This window comes from Eurosta solidaginis, chromosome 4 (genome assembly GCF_040869045.1).
Source record: "Eurosta solidaginis isolate ZX-2024a chromosome 4, ASM4086904v1, whole genome shotgun sequence".
NCBI lineage: Eukaryota > Metazoa > Arthropoda > Insecta > Diptera > Tephritidae > Eurosta > Eurosta solidaginis.
Genome location: NC_090322.1, coordinates 113,915,002 through 113,934,633, shown reverse-complemented (window position 1 = coordinate 113,934,633; position 19,632 = coordinate 113,915,002). Strand labels below are relative to the sequence as shown.

Below are 19,632 nucleotides of genomic sequence, written 5' to 3'. Positions count from 1 at the left end.
GCGGCAACCCAGGTCATATTGCACGACATTGCAGCACCCGTCCCAATAGCACCAACAATGTGGGTGGCCGTAAACGCAGAGCTGAAGGAGATGAGCAAATCTCCAAGTCCACTCAATCGCTAAACTAAAGCGAGTCAGCCGCAAGGAGCGACAGCTGGCTCCCTCAATTGAATGCCCCATAATCTCTATCTCACAAATTGGAAGAAGGTCAAACAATCTTACTGTCGGAGGACATGTGGATGGAAAGAAACGTTTACTGACTGTAGATACGGGTGCATCTCATTCCATCATTCGAGCGGATTTAGTCAAGAAAATAAGACCATTGCATGGAGCAAGATTACGTACAGCCACTGGAGAAGACACCACGGTTCTAGGTGAAGTAGCATGTGAAGTCGTAATTGGGAACGTCACGGTAATACACAATATTATAGTGGCAGAGATTGTTGATGAAATCATAATTGAAGTGGACTTCTTAATCGACGAAGGCATCAAGATCGATATGCAAAGCAAGACGATGCGATATAAAAACATGGATGTGCCACTTAATTTCGGCTACGAAAGAGGCTACAGCAGTAAGCGAGTGTTGGTGGAAGAGAGTCAGCAAATACCATCAAAATCCGAAGCAGTCATCTGGGCAAAGGTTGATGGAGATTGTGGCACAAACAAATTGTGGGTTGTCGAGGCAGCAAACAAATCAACGCCGAACATAATGGTAGCAAAAACATTGGCTGTAACAAAACAGGATGGACGTATCGCGGTAAGAGTGCTCAATGAGTTCAAGTCACCACTCAAACTGATCAAAGGAGCTATTTTGGGAAGATACCAAGAGGCTGAAGTAGTTATTAACTGTGAACAGCTCCAGGAACACGTTTCATCTAGTAATACTGATCTTTAAATGACATCACGGCATGGATGCAGGGGCTAGAGGAAGCCAATCAGAGTAAGGAAAAACAACTGCTCCTAAAGTACGCGAACATATTCGACCAGGATGGTTCCAAACCAGGCCGTTCCAACGTTGTGAAATATCAAATTGACACTGGAGATGCGAGGCCGATCCGTCAAGCTCCACGTAGTGTTCCACTGGCGAAGCGGGAAGTTGTGAGTCAAATCATACAAGAAACGAGCGACAGCGGCGTCATCGAATCATCAGCTAGTGCATGGAGCTCACCGGCAGTACTTGTAAAGAAGAAAAATGGAAAATAGAGGTTTTGCGTGGACTACCGGAAGTTAAATGACGTAACGAAAAAGGATTGCTACCCATTGCCAAGAATTGACGACACTCTGGATTCCACGCTGCACTTGAAAAGCGGCTACTGGCAAGTTGAGGTAAAGGAGGAAGATAAAGAGAAAACAACCTTCAGTGTCGGTGATGGTCTTTGGCAATTTACAGTGATACTTTTGGACTTTGTTATGCACCAGCTACTTTTGAGAGACTCATGGACCAGGTACTGAAAGGACTACATTGGAAAACAGGCTTGGTGTACCTGGACCACATCATCGTATTGGGCAAGAACTTTGATGAGTTTCTTAAGAACTTGGAGGAAGTTTTCCAGAGAATAGCTGGCGCTGGTCTGAAGTTAAGTCCCAAAAAGTGTGCGCTGTTTAAAAAGGAAGTAAATTATTTGGGTCACAAGGTAACGACAGAGGGCATCTGCACAGCGAACGAAAAGATAGAGGCTGTAAAGGAGCTACATGAATTGAGAAGTTTCCTTGGGCTGTGCACATATTACCGCCGATGTGTACCAAATTTTTCCAGCGTAGCCCAAAGTCTCCATGAGCTTACAAGAAAAAATAAGGCTTTTGAATGGAAGAAGGAGCAAGAAGTGGATTTCCAAACATTGAAGGAGCGTTTGTGCACTGCCCCAATGTTAGCATATCCGATTCCAGGAGCAACATTTATTCTAGATACAGATGCGAGTGGATATGCTATAGGAGGCGTTTTATCACAACTGGTCGATGGACAGGAGAAGGTAGTTGCATATTACAGCCGTTCGATTGGAAAACCAGAGAGGAACTACTGCGTTACGCGGAGAGAGCTGTTGGCATTGGTAGAGTGCATTAAACATTTTCACAAATACCTCTACGGCCAGCGATTCCGTGTCAGGACAGATCACGCAGCGTTGAAATGGCTTAGGCAGTACCATAATCCGGAAGGACAATTGGCACGGTGGATCGAGCGACTACAAAGCTATGACTTTTCCATTTAACATCGAAAAGGTAGTACCCATGGAAATGCTGATGCAATGTCACGAAGACCATGTAGTTTGGAATGCAAGCACTGTTCAAAGGCCGAGGCTAAATAAGACATTATAGATGTCCGGCTAATGACTTTAACGTGTACGGATGAATGGGACAAGAAACAACTAAGAAAGTGTCAGCTAGAAGATACAGATATTTCACATGTTATGCACGAGCTCGAACGAAACGAAAGACCAAACAGAGAAGAGATGTCAGCAGAGAGTCCCATTGCGAAGTCATATTGGGCACAGTGGAACAGTTTAGAATTGATATCCGGTTGCCTTCATCGAGTATGGGAGAGTGAGGTCGGTGAATGCAAGAAGAAACTGATAGTTGTTCCTAGAAAGAGGATTCCTGACGTGCTCAGCGAGCTGCATAAGGGTCCAAGTGGAGGTCATCTTGGAGTCACGAAGACGCTCGAGAAAATTAATCAGAGATTATATTGGGTTGGTTGCCGTCAGTCGGTCACCGAGTGGATTGCCAACTGCGAGGTTTGCAACAGAGCGAAAGGGCCCAAAACACGAAGTCATGGCCAGATGAAGCAGTATATTTCAGGTGCACCATTTGAAAGGATCGACATGGATGCCGCAGGGCCATTTCCTACTGGCAACCGCGGAAACAAATACGTACTGGTGGTTACGGGTTATTTCAGTAAATGGCCAGAGGTGTACCCAGGCAGGAATTTTAAATCAGCTGTGTTCCAAGAAATGTGCAAGAAGTTGGGTATTCGGAAAACACGGACAACTGCATTGCATCCTCAGTCCGATGGCATGGTGGAACGTTTCAATAGAACATTGGAGGAGCATTTAAGGAAAGTAGTAGACAAGTACCATAAGGACTGTGATATACACATATCATTATTCTTGCTGGCCTACCGATCGGCAGTACATGAGACAACGGGCCAAACTCCCGCAAAGGTAATTTTTGGCAATGACCTTCGACCACCAGCTGATTTGAAGTATGGGATAGATACCGATGCGGAGAAAAAGTTCAAGAAATCCACTGGAGTCTTGGAAGAAGAGCTGAGACAGATACACGATCTGGTAAGGCAACGAGCAAAGATTATGAGTGACAAGATGAAAGCGAGGTACGATAAAGCACTTAATTCGGAAGGGTTCCAGGAAGGAGATTTGGTGCTATTATACAACCCACAAAGAAAAAAAGGTTTGTCCCCGAAATTGCAGTGTAATTGGGAAGGCCCATACAAAGTTGTAAAACGGATCAACGATGTATTGTACCGCATACAAACCATTGGCAAATAACGAACAAAAATGAAAGTGGTTTATTTGGAAAGGCTGGCCGCGTTTAGATCGAGAGATTTGTCTGATCGGGACGATCAGACTTAGGTGGAGGACAGTGTAACTAATATTAGCTACACTAAGGGATTCTGTCATCTCTAAGCCGATGCTAAGCAGTGATTCAAGTCACATCAATAATTCAATCATTATGACTACACATATGTACGTATACGCAGGGAGAAGCAACGCAGAAACACATGCAGATATCTTATCTGAGATATGCAATATAATTGTGGAAGTGTCGCTCACAAACACACGTGCATGTGATAGATATACACGTACATCTGTAGTTATAATTATAACAGATAACCAACTAGTAAATTCTAGAAATGGAAGCGCCAAGAAGATGCAACGAGAAAATCAAAGAGTATAAAAGTCAACCAAGGTAGAGGTGCTGAGGCAGTTTTGATTAAGACGCTATCTGGCGAGCAATAGCAGTATTATTTATTGTGAAATCTTTAATAGAGGCCATTTTTCCATTATTCAATATTGGAGTTATTTATTCAACAGTTAAGTGATTCGAACATAGTAGAAGATTGCAAATAAGGGGAATTGCAAGTAAATCCGTTACAATATTATAAATTGTTTAAAGATTATCTATTAAACAACGCTTAATTAAAACAAGTAAGGAAGGCCAAGTTCGGGTGTAACCGAACATTACATACTCAGCTGAGAGTTATGGAGACAAAATAAGGGAAAATCGCCATGTAGGAAAATGAACCAGGGTAACCCTGGAATGTGTTTGTATGACATAAGTTTCAAATGGAAGGTATTAAAGAGTATTTTAAGAGGGAGTGGACCATAGTTCTATAGATGCACGCCATTTAGGGATATCGCCAAGAAGGTGGACCAGGGCTGACTCTAGAATTGGTTTGTACGATATGGGTATCAAATGAAAGGTGTTAATGAGTATTTTAAAAGCGCGTGGGCCTTAGTTCTATAGGTGGACGCTTTTTCGAGATATCGACATAAAGGTGGATCAGGGGTGAATCTAGAATTTGTTTGTACGATATGGGTATCAAACGAAAGGCGATAATGATTATTTTAAAAGGGAGTGGGTCTTAGTTCTATAGGTGGACGCCTTTTCGAGATATCGCCATAAAGGTGGACCAGGAGTGACTCTAGAATGTGTTTGTACAATATGGGTATCAAACGAAAGGGGATAATGAGTATTTTAAAAGTGAGTGGGCCTTAGTTATATAGGTGAACGCCTTTTCATATATAGCCATAAGGGTGGACCAGGGGTGACGCTAGATTGCGTTTTTACAATATGGGTATCAAACGAAAGGTGATAATGAGTATTTTAAAAGGGAGTTGGCCTTGGTTCTATAGGTGGACGCCTTTTCGAGATATCGCCATAAAGGTGGAACAGGGGTGACTCTAGAATGCGTTTGTACAATATGGGTATCAAACGAAAGGTGATAATGAGTATTTTAAAAGGGAGTGGGCCTTAGTTCTATAGGTGGACGCCTTTTCGATATATAGCCATCAAGGTGGACCAGGGGTGACTCTAGAATGCGTTTGTACAATATGGGTATCAAACGAAAAGTGATAATGAGTATTTTAAAAGGGAGTGGGCCTTAGTTCTATAGGTGGACGCCTTTTCGATATATAGCCATAAAGGTGGACCAGGGGTGACTCTAGAATGCGTTTGTACAATATGGGTATCAAACCAAAGGTGATAATGAGTATTTTAAAAGGGAGTGGGCCTTAGTTCTATAGGGACGCCTTTTCGAGATATCGCCATAAAGGTAGAACAGGGGTGACTCTAGAATGCGTTTGTACAATATGGGTATCAAACGAAAGGTGATAATGAGTGTTTTAAACGGGAGTGGGCCTTAGTTCTATAGGTGGACGCCTTTTCCAGATATCGCCATAAAGGTGGACCAGGGGTGACTCTAGAATTTGTTTGTACGATATGGATATCAAATGAAAGGTGTTAATGAGTATTTTAAAAGGGAGTGGGCCTTAGTTCTATAGGTGGACGCCTTTTCCAGATATCGCCATAAAGGTGGACCAGGGGTGACTCTAGAATTTGTTTGTACGATATGGATATCAAATGAAAGGTACTAATGAGGGTTTTAAAAGGGAGTGGTGGTAGTTGTATATGTGAAGGCGTTATCGAGATATCGACCAAAATGGGGACCAAGGTGGCCCAGAACATCATCTTTCGGGTACCGCTAATTTATTTATATATGTAATACCACGAACAGTATTCCTGCCATGATTCCAAGGGCTTTTAATTTCGCCCTGCAGAACTTTTTCATTTTCTTCTACTTAATATGGTAGGTGTCACACCCATTTTACAAAGTTTTTTTCTAAAGTTATCTTTTGCATCAATAAACCAATCCAATTAACATGTTTCATCCCTTTTTTCGTATTTGGTATAGAATTATGGCATTTTTTTAATTTTTCGTAATTTTCGAAATCGAAAAAGTGGGCGTGGTCATAGTCGGATTTCGGCCATTTTTTATACCAATACAAGGTGAGTTCAGATAAGTACGTGAACTGAGTTTAGTAAAGATATAACGATTTTTGCTCAAGTTATCGTTGTAACGGCCGAGTAAAAGGACAGACGGTCGACTGTGTATAAAAACTGGGCGTGGCTTCAACCGATTTCGCCCTTTTTCACAGAAAACAGTTACTGTCCTAGAATCTAAGCCTCTACCAAATTTCACAAGGATTGGTAAATTTTTGTTCGACTTATGGCATTAAAAGTATCCTAGACAAATTAAATGGAAAAGGGCGGAGCCACGACCATTTTGAAATTTCCTTTTATTTTTGTATTTTGTTGCAACATATCATTACTGGAGTTGAATAATTTACTTATATACTGTAAAGATATTAACTTTTCTTTTAAAATTTGAATTAAAAAATTTTTTTTTTAAAAGTGGGCGTGGTCGTTCTCCGATTTTGCTAATTTTTATCAAGCATACATATAGTAATAGGAGTAACGTTCCTGCCAAATTTCATAATGATATCTTCAACGACTGCCAAATGACAGCTTGCAAAACTTTTAAATTACCTTCTTTTAAAAGTGGGCGGTGCTACGTCCATTGTCCAAAATTTTACTAATTTTCTATTCTGCGTCATAAGTTCAACTCAGCTACCAAGTTTAATCGCTTTATCCGTCTTTGGTAATGAATTATCGCACTTTTTGTGTTTTTCAAAATTTTCGATATCGAAACGTGGGCGTGGTTATAGTCCGATTTCGTTCATTTTAAATAGTGATCTGAGATATGCGCCCAGGAACCTACATATCAAATTTCATCAAGATACCTGAAAATTTACTCAAGTTATCGTGTTAACGGGTGGACGGACGGACGGACATGGCTCAATCAAATTTTTTTTTCGATACTGATGATTTTGATATATGGAAGTCTATATCTATCTCGATTCCTTTATACCTGTACAAACAACCGTTATCCAATCAAAGTTATTATACTCTGTTAGTTCTGTTCAACTGAGTATAAAAAGAAGTAAATTTCTAGAGCTTTCAAACGTCATTATGCGTTGAATAGAAATTTTTGAAGCTTACGATTTGTTGGCTACGTTCACTGAACTCATAATACCAACTAACGATAGCAGCTATACGTTCACGTATACATACATAATACCAAAAAGGCATATTTAAGAGACGGGTGGTCAGTTCACGGAACGGTCGCAACCTCTTGGCTTTACGGTCGCGTTTTAGTGCTTTTTTTAGTGCTCCGCCAACCACACCGTATGCCCCGGGTTCAACCCCCGGGCAAAGCAACATCAAAATTTTAGAAATAAGGTTTTTCAATTAGAAGAAAATTTTTCTAAGCGGGGTCGCCCCTCGGCAGTGTCTGGCAAGCGCTCCGAGTGTATTTCTGCCATGAAAAGCTCTCAGTGAAAACTCATCTGCCTTGCAGATGCCGTTCGGAGTCGGCATAAAACATGTAGGTCCCGTCCGGCCAATTTGTAGGGAAAATCAAGAGGAGCACGACGCAAATTGGAAGAGAAGCTCGGCCTTAGATCTCTTCGGAAGTTATCGCGCCTTACATTTATTTTTTTTTTTTATTGCGCGATATGTCAACAACCGGTTGTTTTATACAAACGAACAGCTCATTTCGTGTGATACCCATATTAAATAAAAATAAAATATTGAATAAAAATTAAATATTGAATAAAAATAAAATATTTTAAGGTCATCCAGGTCCAAACTTTGGTCAAAATCCTGGCAACGAGGCCTTACCTTAAAAATTATTAATACCACTAAAACAGTGGACTTGGTATAGTTGAATATGTTCCATTTCCCGCTTGATTAAAAAAATTTTTCAGAATAAATTTTGATTTCAGTGTCAAACAAAATGTACCAAATGTTGCGGTCGCTACACGTATAAAAATTTGGAAATAAATAAAGCGGACTAGCCTTTCTTAATAAAATATTTATATTGTAATATTTAGATGTTTTTTGGCACGTTTGTTAAGGATTAAATTTGCAAAAATTTTAGTTCTCATGTTGCTCAACTTTTGCCTTTTCCTGTTACGTTAGGGACACAATTTCTTTCACAGTTTATGTATTTACATTTTCCTGGGAATGGAAACATACTGCTGACGTCAATGAGATGATTGACGATCTGGAACAGTATCTTGAAGTTTTGGATGAGTATCTGATGAGTAATTGAAGATTCACGGTCCCAAGGGCCAACATTTATTTATGTAAAACAAGCGTTGAGCTAATCTCATGGAGCAGAAAGAGGTAATTGGTGTAGAAAATATATAGCGGTAGAGGTTTTACAGCAACGATGATTCACAAATCAGAGGTGAAATACTCCTAGCTGTATTGTCAAGACCGACAGACATTGTTCTGACTTTCTCTATCTGTCTACCTACTTGTCCTCTGTCTAAACCTCTTCCTCTCTTATTTCCTCTCTTTTAAGTTTACCTTAATCGGCTCAATTGATTTCCCTATTGTTTTCATCATCCGTAAATCTTCCCCGCTTTTCCTCTTACTCTTCCCGTTCTGGCTTACTACTCCGAGCATAACTCTCACTATTACTCTTATCTTATTTTTAATCTTCCTGTTAACCTCTTTTTACTACTTTGTTTCCAGCCATTACCCTTATTCTTACTATTACGCTCACTGCCCAACGTCCTCTTCTCTTTTCTTCTCCGACTTCCCCTTAATTTCCTCTAGTTATACTCAGCTGAACAGAACTCACAGAGTATATTAATTTTCTTCGCATAATGGTAATCCGTAACGGCATAAACTAATCGAGATAGATATAGACTTCTATATATCAAAATGATGTGGGCGAAAAAAGAAATTTATTCAGCCATGTCCGTCCGTCCGTCCGTAAACACGATAACTTGAGTAAATTTTGAGTTATCTTGATGAAATTGGGCACTGATCTCAGATCGCTAATTAAAATTAACGAAATCGGACTATAACCACGCCCACTTGTTCGATATCTAAAATTTCGAAAAACCGAAAAGGTGCGATATCTCATAACCAAAAATGGATAAAGCGATGAAACTTGGTAGGTGGGTTGACCTTCTGACGCAGAAAGAAAATTAGAAAAATTTTGGACAATGCGCGTGGCCACGCCCACTTTTAAAAGAAGGTAATTTAAAAGTTTTGCAACCTGTAATTTGGCAGTCATGATGAAATTTGGCAGGAACGTTACTCCTATACCTATATATGTGCTAAAAAAAAATTAGCAAAAACGGATGACGAACACCCCACTTTAAACAAAAAAATGTGTTAAGTCAAATTTTAACAAAAAATCTTTACTGTATATAAGTAAATTATGTCAACATTCAACTCCAGTAATGATATGGTGCAACAAAATACAAAAATAAAAGAAAATTTCAAAATGGGCGTGGCTCCGCCCTTTTTCATTTAATTTGTCTAGAATACTTTTAATGCCATAAGTCGAACAAAAATTTACCAATCCTTGTGAAATTTGGTAGGGGCATTGATTCTATGACGATAACTGTTTTCTGTGAAAATGGGCGAAATCGGTTGAAGCCACTCCCAGTTTTTATACACAGTCGACCGTCTGAACCCACTTTATCTTGGTACAAAAAATGGCCGAAATCCGACTATGACCACGTCCACTTTTTCGATATGGAAAATTACGAAAAATAAAAAAAATGCCATAATTCTATACCAAATATGAAAGAAGGGATGAAACATTGTGATTAGATTGGTTTATTGACGCAAACTATAACTTTAGAGAAAACTTTGTAAAATGGGTGTGACACCTACAATATTAAGTAGAAGAAAATGAAAAAGTTCTGTAGGGCGAAATCAAAAGCCCTTGGAATCTTGGCAGCAATACTGTTCGTGGTATTACATATATAAATAAGTTAGCGGTACCAAACAGATGATGTTCTAGGTCACCCTGGTCCACATTTTGTCGATATCTCGAAAACGCCTTCACATATACAACTAAGGGCCACTCCCTTTTAAAACCCTCATTAATACCCAGATCGTACAAACACATTCTAGAGTCTACATGGTGATTTTCCCTTCTTTTGTCTCCAAAGCTCTCAGCTGAGTTTATAATGTTCGGCTACACCCGAACTTAGCCTTCCTTACTTGTTTTTCTTCTAATTTCGTGTTGTTGTCGAATTAACGATAAAGACACTCCCCAAAGGGTTTGGGGAGTATTATCAATGTTGAAGATCCTTTGCCTTTTAAAAACTAACAATTGGAGGACACATAACTTTATTTCCAAAAATTTTAGCAACATCTATTATATTAAGTGTGCTACTTTTACATAGCATTTGCTCAGAAGATCTTCACCATAAATGTAATACTCCTATATTGCTAATAGAAAATGCTCGCAATGTGTTTTGAATTCGAAATCAAAACAAGAGAGGCTATAAAAGTTTTGTGATTGTAGCAACATAAGTGCGACAAGAAAAAATTTAAATTTATGTACATTCCATTATTGAATACAAAAACAAAAATGTTTAAACGGCAATATATCGGCACTCTGATGTTTGGGAATGTACCTAACTTTTTGTGGCAATATAGAAGTATTACATATACGATCTTCACTCAAATTAACTTTAAAATGAATAAAGCAACTTAGTTCATTTTTAACTTTGTCAAGTAATTCTTTGTAAAACACCACATCTATTGAAATTCCAGCACATTTGGCAACTGGCGTCTCAGTCTGCAGCACAGTAATTGTTCAGAGTGACGTCAAAATTTGTTCAAAATATTTTTTTGGAAATAACACAATGCCGAGTAAAAGAGTTGTCACAAATATTATACAAGTGGTATACCCACCATAAAGGAAAAAGTGCGAGAGAGATATCCAAAATTTTTTCCTTAAAACGGAGAACAGTCTATAACCAAATATTATCGAAAAGTAAAGATGTTGCAGGCGCAAACTTCAGTGGAAAGCAGCGGAGCTTCACAAAATTCTAGTAGGTCACTTTCACCACACCAAAAACTTTAATACAATTTTTAACATAATTTAAGCACACAAAATACACTGATTGTAGTTTTAGAGTGTAAAAATGCAAATTCTGAATACATTAGCTGAATAAAAAGTGTACAAATAATTATTAAATAACAAATACAGACAGTGGTAGTTAACAAATTCTGCTGTGGTAAGTGGTGAATGTGACCTACTAGAGGTTTTGTGAAGCTTGCTTCACACGATTTTTCGTCCCTGCAACAACATCCTTACTTTTCGATAATCTTTGATATAACATGGTATAAAAAAGAAGCTAGTTCCGCTCAAAATTTCTTGACGCATTTGGAGACTTTTGAAGTTTCATAATGATTGTTGTTTTGCTAGAAGCGTTGCCATACCGTAACTGTTTAAGGCGAAATTGTGGTTTTTCGGGATGGAAATTTCCTTAAGGATGAAAACGCAATGGTCATCTGAGACAATAATAATATACTTTAGCACGATTTATGTGCAGTCATATCTATTCAGAAAACAGTAAAACATGCATTTTTTATTGAAAAATAGTGGATAATGACTCACACATTGGTTAATGACTCATATCTTTATGGCAGCTTGACCCCTAGACAGAAAAAATCCTGTTGTACTAGCATGGCCGTATTATCATGCCGCTGCAGTGGATATTTCTCAGTGTACCTCCAAAGTCTGCAGTGAGTGGTAGGTGTTTAATTTGTTACGTTTGTGGGACGCTAAAAGGGCATAGAATGTGTATAGGCGGTGCTTGCCCCAAGGTGACCCCTGGTATAACGGGCAGAGTTACAGGGCAAGGTTCTCCCTAAAAAATGGTTTAACCATTCCCAGTTATACAATAAATAAATGTGGACTTGTAGCCAATTTATCACCATTCAATTTCATAAAAATTGCGTTTAAGTATGATAAACTCTTTAAAAATCGCGGTGTCGGTTTATAAGGACCTGATTTGGGCGCCCAATTGACAAATGTGTATGTTTTGTCAGCATGTTCTGAGCAAACGTATGGACACTTAATAAGGTTATATTCCCTTGCTTTGTATATTTCAAGCCATGTTTCTTCCACCAAAGCAATTTTCGGGAGCTCGAAAAACTTATTAAACACCTTCCTTTTTAGGCTGATATTTCGTATTAAAATATATCCAACGCATGCGGCTCATTTTTTTTTAAACGGTTTTATTTAGCTTGACTTGACAGGCCGGGGGCACGAATTTTGTAATTAAAATTTAAACAACTTCCTAAGCTACAAGCTACAAGTTTCAAACTTGGAATATATTTCAGAACGCGATGACAATGCAATAATAAGAAAAAAACTTACGATAGGTGGCGCATGGATCGAAATATTTTAAAAACTCGTAGTTGTGGTCCGATTTGGCTCATATTTGGAACACATATTACATACAGAAATATAAATCGCTTTATGAGAAAAATCCCCGTAGGTGCCGCAAGGATCGAGGTATTAAAAATACTCGTATCTGTGGTCCGTTTTGGCTCATATTTGGAACAAATTTTACTTATAGTCCGGTAGAAGTGATATAAAAATACTTTAGAGTTCGAGGACTTAGATTGTAAGGAAAGAGTCCTTGTAATAATGAGTCACTAAATGAATTAGATAGAATGAGAAATATTTGGCAATTAACACTAAAACCTTGAAAATAAAATAACAAAAAAAATTGTTTTAAGTTAACCGGTTTTATTGAAAACAATACTTACATTAAGTAATAATAATACTAAGGGCTCGAAAATAATTATGTAGGTTCTAGGAATAATACTAAAAGCTCGAAAATAATTATGTAGATCCTAGGTACTAGTCATCACTCTCCTCATAAATCTAGGCCGTTGATCAGACAATTAAATAAAAGCGTTGGTCGCGTGAAATTTCTAAAAATGTGAGGCCTAGCATAACTTGATTAAGCTTCAGTTGGTCTTACTTTTGACTATCAATAGAAATTTGAAGCGTCCAACGCTTTTGTTTAATGGTCTGATCAACGCCCTGGATTGATGAGGAGTGTGATGCCTAGTACCTAGGACGTACATAATTATTTTCTAGCTTTTAGTATTATTATTACTTAATGTAAGTATTGTTTTCAATAAAACCGGTTAACTTAAAAAAGTTTTTTTTTTATTATTTTATTTTAAATAACTATGAAAGTAATTTATTCGTATCCGTCAATATGTAATCCATCAAAATTAGAAAAATTCGTAACATTTTTCAATCTGGTAACTTGTTTTTGGTGAAATTGTCATTGTCCACGCAAAAGTCAAGTCAACGTCACACTAAAAGGAACTACCTCGATTTTTTGTAGCATGCTTACACGATAAAGACACTCCCCGAAGGTTTTGGGGAGTTTTATCGATGTTGAAGTTTCTTTGCCGGATATAGATCCGGTACGTTCCGGTGACAAGTACCATTAAGGCACTACCCACACGGCAAGAAATATTTCATGTAATTCTTACATTTACTGCAGTTTTGGTTGGAATATTTATTTTGACATGTTTCTGACGTTTTTAGGGAATATTTTTACTGAAATTCTTTTATCTTAAACACTTGTGCAATATAAAATTGCTGAAATGTAGATTAATATTATTAGCATATACAACATCGAAATGTTACTGATATATACTCAAAATATTACTGAAACATATGCGCATGACTTATTTTGCTTTGTTGATTTTCCGACAGGCTGGATAAATGATGTATATTGGAATGATTTTCCGTCAACCCTTGTCAAATTTGGTTTCGAGACAAACCTTTTAAAACTTGTTCACAAGAAACAAAGTAATCACACAGGTACAACAGGCAAACACACAGCAACAAATAAACACAAAACAATAAACGCACCAAAGCAACAAACCTACAAAGAAGGTCAAAGACTAGAATTACTGACTTTTACCTGCCTCAGTCAGCCACACAAAACCACCCGCGGTTCTGAATGAACACCCAGCACATACCCATATATATACACAAGCATCAGCTTTGACAATAACCTGTTCATCTACCTGTGAACTATAAATACAAAACAAACGACAACAACAGACCAGAACGAAAATCGACACTGATGGTGGCACAACGCCGAAACCAGTTTGCCTCTAAACCAAATTTGGCAACGGATGACGGAAAATCATTCTAATATACACAGTATATGCGCATGGTATTAACATACACAACACGAAATATTACAGATTTATTTGAAAAATATTTTCAGGTTTATTCAACTTACATATAAAAATTCAGTACAAACTGTCCATATATGAACCATGGACTCATTTTACTTGGTTGGTGTAAAATTTAGTCCCGTTAAAAATGCTTATTAAATTTATATTGATCTATATGCAGATTCATAAACTTTACAAGTTGATTAATGATTATAATACAATTATTCGTGAAATATTTCGCTGTATCTATTTTACTGTATACTTTTAATAACGTAATTTTAATAATGTTTCCATAAAGGCTTGGTTTCCTCAGAAAACGGTGCGGCTATATTACGACCGACCGGCACCGCTTTATTGTAAACGTACATTCACCGCTTTGAGTATAGCGGTGGGAAAACACGTTGATGAACGAGTTTGTACCGCCACGACCGTAATATATGTAGTTTGCTCTGGCGCTATATTACGTTACTGTAAACTGCTATATAGCGGCACCGCTTTCGAAGAAACCAAGCCTTAACAAACTTGAAAATACTTCAGACACCTCACAGGATATTTTAATATTGCTGAAATATTTCCCCGGTATTTCGAAAACATTGGTTGTAATATTGCAATACCATATCAAACTGTGTCTAAATATTTTAGGGACATTTTGACAATATTGTTTGCCGTGTGGGTAGCCCGACCATCTCGGGAACGATTAATATGACCATATTAAACCTTCAAGGCCATTCCGCCCTATACCCCTAGTTCTATGAGGATTGGGGTCGCAGCAGGATGGAGTTTCCAGTATATTGAGTACCGCATGGATATCCATGGGACAGTGCCCTGTCAAAACCCCAATGACCATTGATAGGTGAGCCTTAGTGAGCCCAATTATTTCAGCAGACCTCCTGCCATCCACTTTCGGCCAGAAAGATCTTGCTACCCTGCAAGACGTGGTGTCCGGCCAACGTTTGGTGAGCTGACTCGAAGCCCAGCTTTGGAGGAGCAATCCACAGGTGGGCATCGGAATCCCGAAATCCCTACAGCCATCTTCATCCGGCTCAGTTGTACCGATGCGGGCTAAGAGATCCGCTTGACAGTTACCCGGGATATCACTATGGCCCGGGACCCAGATAATCTTAATTGTAAAATAATTCGATGCAATCGCAAGCGAGGTCAGGCACTCTCAGACCACCATCGATCGCACCGAGTCAGCTCAGCAAACGTTGGGCGGACACCACGTCTTGCAGGGTAGCAAGATCTTTCTGGCCGAAAGTGGATGGCAGGAGGTCTGCTGAAATAATTGGGCTCACCTATCAATGGTCATTGGGGTTTTGACAGGGCACTGTCCCATGGATATCTATGCGGTACTCAATATACTGGAAACTCCATTCTGCTGCGACCCCAATCCTCATAGAACTAGGGGGTATAGGCTATCAGAGTAGATGTTAAATTCCCTAACGGTAGTAGCACTGGATAGCATTCCATCCACCGCATCCTTAATCGCAGCAACTTAAACTTGCGGCTTACATTTAGCTCTTGACAAAAGACCCCCCACCAACCTTTCCGTCCAACTTCGACCCATCCATGAGCGAGTTAACCGGCCCATGCCCCACATAATTTCTCTTCCCCACTCCTCGCTCGGTGGAATGACTGGGGCGAAGGTTGTATAGGGAGCAGTTATCGGCATACAATAGTCCGTTCTGTCCGGGATAAAGTCGAAACTGGTAAGAAAGCTAGAGTGTCCGCAGTCAGAAAGCCCATTGCCCATACCACGAAGCCTGACCAACTTCCCCAAATATTTAACCCTATCAGAAAGTACCAACGGTACCCCTCCAATCGAGGGAGTTCTGAAATCGAGCATCTTATATCTCCTTGTAAAAAGAACCAATTCCGTTTTTCCCGGGTTGACGGCCAATCCACATGATTCAGCCCACCTAGCCACAGTATCCAGGTAGCCCTGCAGAACATCGCGCAGGGCGCCCAGAAATTTGCCTCTGACTAGGATAGCGAGGTCATCTGCATAGGCAACCATCCGACAGCCATTGGCTTTCAGCTCCACAAGAAGCTTCTTGACTACCACAACCCAGAACAGAGGAGATAGGGCACCCCCCTGTGGCGTGTCCCTGCACACCTTCCTCTTAATTATGGCCCCTCCCCACTCCGCTGCGACAATTCTGCTGCATAGAAGTTTGCTAGTAAATTCAACCAGAGCCGCTTCGACTCTTAAACCCACCAGAGATCTTTCGATTGCCCCCGGTAAGACAAGTTTAAAAGCCCCTCGATGTCTAGAAAGGCACCCAGGGCATACTCTTCGTGTTCTAGGGACCCCTCTATTTGCGTTACAATCGAATGGAGAGCCGTTTCCGTCGATCTGCCCTTGCAGTACGCATGCTGTGAAGCCGACAGTAACCCCCGAGGTATCCTTTCCCGTAGGTACAGGTTAATCACGACAGACTGATTGGCCTGAAATCCTTAGGGGATACATGAGAGCTTCTGCCGGCCTTCGGAATGAAAATAACCCTAACCGGGTGCCAAGACTTCGGAATATAGTTAAGCCTGAGGCAGATAAGGTAGATGATGGCCAACCAGCGGCAGGAAATCCCCAAAGACTTTTGAAGTTGCGCAGGAATGATTCCATTCGGGCCCGGAGACTTATAGGGGTTGAACGACCCTATAGCCCAGGTTATTTGAATTTCCCGTATTGGAATGGCAGGCCCTTCTGCATAGCCAACTACCGCCGACCATGTAGGCGAAGATCCCTGCGCAATTGGGACATCGGGAAAATAATTGTCCAGTAAAAGCTTTAAGGACTCCTCGCTACTCATCGACCAGTCCCCACCATCATCTCTCAGATACCCCAGAGGAGCGGGATTCCTAGAGAGTATTTGTATATATGAATCTCGCTTGGCTATCCTTATTTCATATTTATAAATCCCCAGACTCACTTTATAGAGCTCCCAGTCCGAAGGCAATTTACTCCTCCTGGCTCTGTTGAAGAGCCGCCAACTGGACGCTCTTAGGTCGTCAAGAGAATCCGACCACCAGGGCGGCTTGCCTTTCCCACCTGTAAGTTTTCAATGGACAGGACAGTTGAAAGGCGCTATTTCTTGCCGAGGTGAAGTTTTCCACCAGAACGTCTAATTCAAATTCGGACAGATCCGAACTAACTGTAGGCGCCGTAGGCAACAGCTCTACCAGCTTCCTACAATACAAGTCCCAGTTAGTACTTTTAGGGTTCCTAAAAGTTATTTTACCGGGGCGTTCTTCGTTCACCGATAACTGAATATATCGGTGATCAGAGAAAGAGTGCTCGTTGAGAACCCTCCAGCCAGATATCCGACCTTCCAATTCTCCAAGACCTCCTCCCTTACCGCAGTAATAAAAGTCGGGTCATTCCCCCTATTACATGTACAAAGAAGCCCCTCATAGTGTTGGTATCTGAGCTTTCCCAGATACTATCATTGGCATTAGCATCGGCACCGATGATCACGCCAACACCTTTCCGCCTTGCTTCAGCGGTAATTTCGCCCAGTATCGCAGGTGGTGGTCCTACTACGTCCCTATGGGGCGTGTACGCTGAGGCCACCCACATTTCATTACTGCCTTGCTCGAGGCAGACCGTGGTTACGTCGGCTTTGCTGAAATTAGAGAGAATAAAAGCTTTAATCTCTTTTTTAACAAGCACACAGGATCTAGGCCTACCTGTCTCACCATGCACCAAGGTGTTGAGTTTTCCAGGCCTTAATCCAGAAATCTTTCTGCCGTTACTACTCAGCCACGGCTCCTGTACAAGGACTATATCCACTCCGCCTTTTTCAAGGCAGAGCACCAAATGTGCGGAAGCCGCCTTAGAATGCTGAAGATTGATTTGAGGGATTTCCAACAAAACCGCTCTTCTTCCGCACCCCACACTTGGCGGATTCGTGTTAGTTTTGTCCATTCTAAAAAGTCCCCCCTCGAGGCCGCTATACGAGCCGATTGTGTAGTCGCCCTTCAATGGTCTCGTGGTTATCTATGCTACGCAGGGAGGCCACGCGAGGGTTGACGCGTTACTTTATGGGTAATGCGTTCAGAGCCACACCGGACGCAAAGCGGGAAAATTTTCAACCGCACCTACACCACCAACTTAACGGCGACGGAGCCGGAGCGCACATTGAGGCCCGCCACGATTTTAACGGGACGTGGGCAGGTGCAGCATTAGCCAACCAGCGATTTCGGTAAGGTTTCACCCCTACCTACTAAGGTGGCAGCATACCGCACCTACCAGCCCAAAGTCATCAAGTCCAAAACAGAGTCAAAATCAAAATCCCTAACAATCCAGTTCGTCACCTTTGTGTACCTCCTCCCTCCCCTGAGATCGGAAAAATGACTCAGGGGTGCGGGTTTTATCGAGTTGTTCTCTCTAGAGCCGCCATTATCAGTAGAAGTAGGGGCACCTCTTGCAGGACGTGATAATTAATCACGTGTGACAATTCGTGACCATGGCCGGTCTAAGACTGATACCAGTCCCTGATCCAGAGCCTGGAACCACGTATGATATCCAAGCCAAGTATCTTAACCCCCTGAGGATTCCCTTGCGTAAGGTGAGATTGGCAATTGGGTTGCGAAAGCTCTGAAGCTATACAATTTTGTATTGCGCTTATCAAAATACGTCATTTTTTGCGAAAGTACATCAAATTTAACAAGATGTTATATTGTTACCAGGGATGGGCGTTATCAACAAATTTGAATAACCATTGACGAAAAAATAAAAAATAAATTTTTATTCATTGTTCAAGAAAACTTGAGTGATGAATAACATGGTATTTTTTATTCAAGCATTTCTTGAATAATGAATAACATTTTCTCGTTATGTTTGTAAATTGTCGAGCTCGAGGCCATACAATGTTAAATAACAAACAAAGAAAACTTTTTATTTGTATATTTATATATTGTCGTTTTTTTATTTATCGATATTTCGACTTCAATTAGAAGTCATCTTCAGGACTAGAAATACAAAAATACAAGTATTATAATAAAAAACGTAAAAATACACGTATACATTTGACTTACATACATCGTTGGATGTACCAGATCGACTAATTTAAAATTTGATATGACAAAAACGAAAATAAACATAAAAAGTAAACAAATAAGGAACCGTAATTATAAACAAAATTCTTAACTAACAACAATATAGAATAAAAAGTTAAACTGTGAGCGACACCCATAGCATAAGTAAGTATTAAATTCCCACCAGGTAAATGTTGTTGTATAACACTCTCAGCATTAATTTTTGCAATTTTTCTTTACCAATTGTCTGTATAGGATAAAGCATTCGAATTTGTACGACAGGGACAAATTTCAAATTGCCTTCACATATAACAACACTTTACAAAAAATATTTACAAATACAAAAAGCAAAATCGGAAAATATGAGAAATCTGACGTTATATATAAAATTCAATGCAACGGCGACGGGTCCCACGTATGCAATAAGGTATATGTGGGGACAACTAAATCCAAACTAAAGACAAGGATTTCCGCTCA

At 40.0% G+C, this 19,632-nt stretch overlaps 1 long non-coding RNA gene across 1 annotated transcript in view; it reads left to right on the top strand.

The window, feature by feature from the left end:
- The window catches only part of LOC137250161 (uncharacterized), a 443,804-nt gene that overhangs the window by 105,594 nt on the left and 318,578 nt on the right, over positions 1-19,632 (top strand). The gene's annotated exons all lie outside the window — the stretch shown is intronic.